Source organism: Entelurus aequoreus, linkage group LG24, assembly GCF_033978785.1.
Source record: "Entelurus aequoreus isolate RoL-2023_Sb linkage group LG24, RoL_Eaeq_v1.1, whole genome shotgun sequence".
NCBI classification, from domain to species: Eukaryota; Metazoa; Chordata; class Actinopteri; order Syngnathiformes; family Syngnathidae; genus Entelurus; species Entelurus aequoreus.
The window spans coordinates 22,827,178-22,836,030 of NC_084754.1; positions in this window are offsets into that span (position 1 = coordinate 22,827,178).

The window sequence follows — 8,853 nt, forward strand, 5'->3', positions numbered from 1 at the left end:
GGGATGTTGACAAAGGAAAAAGCAAAAGTCAGGATGAGTTTTTTAAATTAAGTATGCTTAAAATGACCAAAAATTTTAATATCACATTTTATTATAAATGTGCCTGTTACTACATTACATATATAGGTGTTGAGAGGCGACACTTAAGCAGACTTTTGATCGCATTTATTTACCAGTAACTTAGAACGCATAAAAAAGACAAAAAATATGTATGCAGTTTAAGTTGGAGCACTCTCAAGTTGAGGTACCACTGTACATGTAAGGTGTGTCAGGAAAGTTCCAGGACTAATGTCACAAAATGTATAATTCAAATTTACACCCTTCAAAGTAATCCGTCTATAGCCTCACACACTTTCCAAGCCCCCATACTTTGGCAGTGATCTTCTTGGCCAGATGCTCATACATTATGAGCAGGCGCCACCTGCCACAACTCTCGCCTCTCCTTGCGTACTGAACAAAGCAGGATCTCTTTGTAGACGAGCTGGTTGATGGTCTGGCCTTTTAACAGCAACTGTCCTGGAATTTTTCGAACACAGCTCCAACTGTGCATGGCTGAGCCCTAAAGAAAAGTGCACAAATCAAAGTCCATAGATACATACTTAATACAGTGGTTTAGAATTTAAATAGCAGAGCAACAAGTTTATACAGATTGTCATACTTTTTCTTGCAATGTCTGGTTTTCGGGCTTTAGGGCGGAGCCACCTTCGCACACACCTGATACCCATTTCCTCCTGAAGACTTAAGCTCTCCAGTCCATTCACTCGGTGCCCGTTGACTCCTGTTGCTTCACCCTTCCTGTGGGGTTCATCTCCTCTGCTTTGGCTCCATTCACGCACCTTATTCCTGTGTCTCTTTCCCAGCCCTGCCGTGTAGTGTTTACTTTTTCCTCTCCAGACCTTTTGTGTGCCATTTCTGTTTCTCCACAACTTTTGTGTGCGTTCTGAGTTGCTTTTACTCACTCCTTTTTGAGTGCGCTTTTTGTTATTATTTTTATTCTTTCTTCTCTGCGTTGAAGTGCTACTCCGGCAAATTCTGATCGTGACACATGCAGATATGAGAGCAAACTCCACATTAAGATATTAAATTCACCATTCAGAATTTGGTAAAGAGTTATTAGACTTTTTTTTTGGCAATTTTACACCTATTTTCAATATTATTGCCTTCGTTTACCCTCCAACAGTTCTTGTTTCTGAGAAATGGTATACTGCACTAACTCTCATGCATACAGCCAATAGGGCACAAGGTTTGACGGCAACAACTCAATCAATACTATTGCCTTTGTGGTTAATATAAAAGGGTTTCCTATATGTGGAATTATCGTATGTTTTCATGTTTACTCTCAAAAACATGTGTTGGAGACTCTATACTGTCAAGTCAGCTGGGAGAGGCTCCAGTTCAGCCATGACCCTATTGAGAACAAGCAGTTAGGAAAATAGATGGATGGCTTTATCATATTTGTGGGGGTTTATTTATTTTTTATTTCCCAGTGGTTTGATATATAGTACAGGACTATAGTATAGTATAGTGCTGCCGCAATGTGTATTTACAGTATTTACATTTAATTTAGGCAAATGAATATCAGAAGTTGGCAGAAAATGATTAAAGGAAATAAATAAAGATAGTGCAGTTTTAGGATTTTTTATACGATATATTTTAAAAAATCTGATTTAATTAGTCATTCGTTTCTTGCTGGTGTATTTACAGATTTTAATTGTTTTTATTTTGCCTGTAACACTGTATTGATGTCATTATTTAATCCATCCATCCATCCATTTTCTACCGCTTGTCCCTCTCCGATTTAAGCATCTTAATGGAATAACTGGCATTATAAACAAGTGGACAGACAATTAAAAAAACAACTATGTGGAGGGGGGGGCGTGGTCTGCGGGTCTGCCGCGCAGCTGGGTGTGTAAGGACCGGCCTCGAAGCCAGCGGCAGGTGAGTAGATTGCCCAGCTGGGGCTGCTTATCTAATCACCTGTCGCCTTTATTAGCAGCAGCCGGACCGAGACACGTGGTTGGAGTTGGAGCCAGAGAAAGACACACGCACAGAGACAGAACGAGGAAGAGCAAAGACACGCCGGACTGGAAAGTCCAAAATATATTACTGGAAAGTAATCCATACTTGTGTGTATGACAATAAAAACTTGCTCAAACCCTGTACACCGGGCTCAAACACAGATCTATCGAACTCAGGAGAACCCTCCACAAGCAAAGACGCTCACAAACTATTTTTAACAGCCTCTGTTGCTATTGTAAATAAGTATATTTTTAACCAGGATAAGATTTATATCTATTGGTTAATTTGAGAAGTGTTTATGCAAAAATGACATCACTGCACAGTACAGTACACAATACATGTTATGGAGCTCATAGGTGCCGATCCCGTGGGTGCTTCGAGGCCCGAGCACCCACGGACAATGCCGAGCACCCACGTGGGATTAATGGCAAATTCTTTCTCACCACCAAGCAAAAACTGCGCATGTGCATCACAAAAGTAGGGTCAGATTTACCGCCCGTCCGAGCACCGACTGGCAGAAATGTAGATCGGCGCCTATGATGAACAACACAGTACAGATTATACATATTTAACAATCATACACATTTACACACAAAAAAAAGAAAAGAAAAAGAATGACCAAAAAAGGAATAGGCTGAAGCCAAAGCTTATATTTGCCTATCCTATACCTCCAGTGAAAATAAGATTGCCTGGAACATCAATGTTAAAAAAAAAAAATCAATGGGATGAAAGTAATTGTTACTATATTTTATAATTGCTAATTATTTCACCTTTCAAGGTTTTCTTAAACCTTAACAAAGAACTACATGTCTTCAACTCATCACTGAGCTTGTTCCACCATTCAACTCCTTACTCGGAAATACATTTGTATTTTATATTCGTTCTTACTTTACCTATTTCAAAAATCAATATCCCCCGTAAATTATAATTTTCTCCTCTTAATTGAAATAACTTAAGAATACAAGCTGGAAGGCTGTTGTTCTTTACTCGAAACATAATTTCCATTGTTTTTAAAAACACAATATCTAAAAATGTTAACACGTTAGAACTTATAAATAATGCATTGGTATGTTCATAGTAGCACGCTTTGCGTATTATTCTAACGACCCTTTTTTGAAGGTTAATTATTGGGTCTATGTTTGTTTTATTAACATTTCCCCAAACTTCAACACAATATGTTAAATATGGAAAAATAAAAGAATAATATAACATATGCAGACATTTCTTATTCAGCATGTGTCTTACTTTATAAAGAATAGCAATGGATTTAGATATTTTTCCCTTTATATATTGAATATGCGGTTTCCAACAATGTATGTATGATGTACCTATAGAATGTAGCTGTCTTTTCCACACAAAAAGTCATTGAACTGGACAATAGTTTGTCATTATTAACAATGTGTTGCATTTGTATAACGTCACTAAATTATAAATTGGCTTTCTTTGCTTGTAGTGTATATTTAAGTTGTATTTACTTCATATTTATATTCATTTCTCTGACCATTTTTGTATTTATGTTCCTATAACTAATTATATGTCAACATTGCATATTTTATTTTATTCTTTAGTCGTTCCATTCTTTTGCTGTTGTGATCGTTTTAGTATGGTTGGTATTGTCTAGTACAGGGATTCTCAAACTGTGGTACATGTACCATAAGCAGGCTCTATCTAGTGGTATGCCAAATAATCACTTGAATAAAGTACAGTGTTTTATTTTCCTATATTCAAATGCAGTGTAAATGTTCAAACTGTGTGTAACGTTACAGTGGCCAGAAATATTAAATGTACTTGTCAAATAGAACCTTTGTGCTGTTTTTAATGAATACTCAGGCCTACTACGCTGCTGTATTTATTGTTGGTCATTATGGTGGTACTTAGGGAGCCAATAGTGTTTCCAATAGATTGAGAAGCACTGCTCTAGTACATTTTATGTATTATTTATTCCTCTCTTTTTAGTGCCATTAGTTACCCTTACCTATTGTAATTGAGCTACTGTGTGTCAAACAATTTCCCTTGGGGATCAATAAATGTGCCCACTGTTAGTCTAAGTCTACGTTGACTGTGCTGTTAAATTGGTAATGTTTCGAGTTTAAAATATATAAATTATATACATTTGTAAAAAAATATAAAACTATAATTTCAACATAATGTATGGCCATTTTTTTAAGTTTTTTTTTTAAATTAAAGGCCAAGCCATAATATTAAGTAGCATTTTATATGTTTGGAAAAGATACATTGTTGTGGTCTTTATTGTGTACAATTGAAACATCAGAGTTTGTCTTTTCGTGTTAGTTTTATCTTTTATTGTAGGTAAGCTTTCTTTTTTAGTTGTTTGTCTAAATGCAGTATAGAGATATTTGCTGATGACATACTGCTCTCTACTGGTATAACCTCTGAACAGACCCTTTTACTGTTTGCAAACAGTGATGGAATTATGGAATGGATTAAGCACATAAATTAAACAATATGATCCAGTTTAAGAGGCTGTTCAAACTAAAATATAATTTTGGTGAACATCTTCAATCTGATTGAAAATTAGATAATATTCATCTCGTGGCGAAGTTGGTAGAGTGGCCGTGCCAGCAATCGGAGTGTTTCTGGTTACTGGGGTTCAATCCCCACCTTCTACCATCCTAGTCACGTCCGTTGTGTCCTTGGGCAAGACACTTCACCCTTGCTCCTGATGGCTGCTGGTTAGCGCCTTGCATGGCAGCTCCCGCCATCAGTGTGTGAATGTGTGTGTGAATGGGTGAATGTGGAAATACTGTCAATGCGCTTTGAGTACCTTGAAGGTAGAAAAGCGCTATACAAGTATAACCCATTTATCATATATGAACCATAACTGACTTAACTATTATTAAGAGATCTGATGTATTCATTGATGGAAATTGTGTTACAAAATGAGGACAGGAAGTGACTATGTCCTACAAAATTGCTATGAATTGGAAAAGGGGTAGGAATAAATAAGCTTGGCTTCTTCCAACTCCTTTTCAAACATGTTGTAAAGAGAAATGTAAATGTGTAAACTATATGATATATCATTTGTAATTGCACACATGTTCGAAATAAATTTAAACCAACCAACGTTGATGTTGATGCGCGCGCATTTAGCTCTGTTTAGACTCGCACTTGTGGACCCGGGCGTTCAGTGCTTGTGTATACGGAAGATTGATGATGGTAGGCACGTGAGTATCGAACGTGAATCACATTTTTTTGTTGAACTTTATAAAAGTTTTTTTTGCCGAAACTGTATTTTACAGCGTAACTAACGTTTGACTGTAATACGTTTACTGCTGGGGCGGGGGGAGCGATGGCCAGAGACAGGAGCAGACCCAACAAAGCAACAAAGAGAGCCGACTACACCCTCGGCCGCCCACTAACTCTCGGCCAGTGTCCAGTCCGCATGGATGAGCGAGGATGCGTCTAAGGAGGCCGAGGTGTCCGATACCTGCTCATTCAGCCAAGACACTGTGAAGCTTGTCCGTCCCGGCGCTCAGCGCTAGCTACTCAACCCTGTCTCTTCATCCGCATCTATGTAAACTATTTGATTGTAGACTATTTAAAGCTGTTTTGTCAATATAACTCCATGCAATAAATGATTGCATGCAGTTATCCGTCCATTTTGATTGATTGATTGATTTTCTTTCTTGCGGTGGGGCTGCCGCCTATCCCGGATGCAGTTGGACGGAAGGCGGGGCACATCCTGGACAAGTTGCCACCTCGTCGTAGGGCCAACACAGATTGGCAGACAATCACACTCACATTCACACAGTGTCTTTCAAATTATACAAGAGGATTAGCAACAGAGGATGGAAAAATTACTTTGATAAATGATTTATGGCGAACGGAAAGGGTCAAATCTATACACAAATTTGGTTCACACATTACAGTTCTCGAACCTTGAACATTTTTCAAGATCATTGAATAGTTGTGTAATGTTTGCCTTAATTTGTTGATCATGATTATAATTACAATACAGGACAAGGATTTTAGGCAAATATTTATCAACACAAGTTTTTGAACATTGTACAAATACACTATTATTAAGACCCTGTAACAATTTAAACAAAAATTATAAGATTATTACTTACAATTTTTTGAAGCAAAGTAGGTATATATTACATTCTGATTTACATTCTGATAAACCGGAGAGGGAACGTCCCAAATCTCAGATAGACGGGGAAGTCAGCCAATCATTGTGTTCATGTGAGCAGAGCCCGGATGAGGAAGTAAAGACTCAGCGGCTGATTGGTTGATTTAGTTTGTGATTTAGGACATTCCCTTTCTGGTGTAGGAAATTGTAAGTTGTTTTGACTCTAGTTTTTGTGTTTTCTGACATTGTGAATTGTTTCGTCTTTTGTAAATTTGTTTTCTGAAATTGTAAAATGTTTGGTCTTTAATTTTTGTGTTTTTTGAAATTGGAGTGTTTCGTCTCTTGTTAATTTGTTTTCTGTTGTTTTAGTCTTATTTTGTGTGTTTTCTGAAATTGTAAGTTGTTTTAGTCTTTTTTTGTGTGTTTTGCAAAGTGTGATACTAACTATCTACACCATAAATCTATGGATCGATCCTCCCTCCTTTTAAGCGCTGTGTACTGCCTGCAACATTGCTGACACATTGTTATACTATCCTCCTCTCCTTAGACCACCAATTAATATCCATCCATTTTCTACCGCTTGTCCCTTTCGGGGTCGCGGGGGGTGCTGGAGCCTATCTCAGCTGCATTCGGGCGGAAGGTGGGGTACACCCTCGACAAGTCGCCACCTCATCGCAGGGCCAACACAGATAAACAGACAACATTCACACTCACATGCACACACTAGGGCCAAATTCTGGTGTTGCCAATCAGCCTATGAATAACTTTGGAGGTGGGAGGAAGCCGGAGTACCCGGAGGGAACACACGCAGTCATGAGGAGAACATGCAAACTCCACACAGAAAGACCCCAAGTCCAGGGATCGAACCCAGGACCTTTGTATTGTGAGGCACATGCGCCAACCCCTGGTCCACCGTGCTGCCCTGCCAATTAATATCTAATAGTTAATTTCCTGGTAATATCTGCTTATGTAACATTTTACTGTAATGTGTTTTCATGTGCACTTCTTAAACTTTACTAAGCATTTATTTCATCTGTTGTTTTACACTACTGTACTTTAGCTACTAAGATGCCCGATCTTGGAATGCTCTTACTCATTGTGTATAATGTTTAGCCTCATCCTCCAGTGATAAGGGTACATAAGATACTGAGCAATGCAGTTTTTTTGCTGTAATGGAGGTGATGATTATTAGCTTAGAGGAGCAGCTCCACACTGTGTATGGAAACACGTAATTAGCTGCTGTAGATGCTTGTCAACTAGGGCACTAAGAATAAATACAGTGTTATCCAAAGGGGATCGGCGTATGTGATCAGCATTAACCAGCAATGGGGATTATATCCTTTTTCACAAATATTGCCTGATACTGAACAGTGGCACATCTCAATCAATCAATCAATGTTTATTTATATAGCCCTAAATCACAAGTGTCTCAAAGGGCTGCACAAGCCACAACGACATCCGCGGTACAGAGCCCACATACTGTAAGGGCAAGGAAAACTCACCCCAGTGGGACGTCGGTGTGAATGACTATGAGAAACCTTGGAGAGGACCGCATATGTGGGTAACCCCCCCACCCCTCTCTAGGGGAGACCGAAAGCAATGGATGTCGAGTGGGTCTGACATAATATTGTGAAAGTCCAGTCCATAGTGGATCTATGGACTGATTATTATCGTATACAAACGTTTGTCTAATCAATAGGAGTGTAACATCTAATATCGATTAATATTCCTGAGTTTCAACTATGTTGATCTCTGCTCTGCAGGTTTACACCCTGGAAGATAAGTATCGAGCCAAGATCATTTTAAAAGGAAATCCATTGATTTGATCAATACTAGAAAAAAGAAAACATTGGATTCAAGAACGGCAGACTCAGTCTGTTGCATGATCAAATAAAAAATGGCGGATACCTGCGGTGATCGAGAAAGGTCAGAACATATGCACAAGATAATATCATAAATTACAACACAAAAACTTTCAGCTACAGCACGATTGCAAAAGCCACAACAAAGATAAACGACACAACACAATAATATAAAGCTGCAAAACAACTTTAAGCCACAAAAGATGTTGAAAATGTGAGCAGAATAGGTATCCTCTTGTTAATTCAACCTAAAGTTTTGGTTGCACTTCAAATAAAATGTGAATGCATTGGTCATTAGTTGTTGATTACCGGCTTGTTTGTATCCATAATTTCTTTATACACAATTCCCTTACAATAAGTAGCAGAAATATAGTAAACATCACCTGTAGTGCACAGTATCTAGTATTTATTTCTTAGTCAAACTTCTTGATTTTTTTTTGCTAAAAATGTACTGAATCGTTATGGATCGTATCGTTCTAAAATAACAATAACAATAATGAACCGTATTGGCAACCACAAATTCTGAATCGAATCGAATCGTTGTTAAAACAAATCGTTACACTCCTGATAATGAAGGTTACAATAGCAGAAACACCACATACAGTATACAAGACAATGGAAATAGCTGCACACCACATAGACTAAACAGGTGAAAATGAAACACAACAGTTAAAAAAAATGATAACAACTACCTGAGAAAAATCAGTTTTTGTTTGATGATAAAGGCAGAGGCTGTATCGATCCGTTGTGGTGAAGAAGGAGCTGAGTCGGAAGGCAAAGCTCTCAATTTACCGGTCGATCTACGTTCCCATCCTCACCTATGGTCATGAGCTTTGGGTTATAACCGAAAGGACAAGATCACGGGTACAAGTGGCCGAA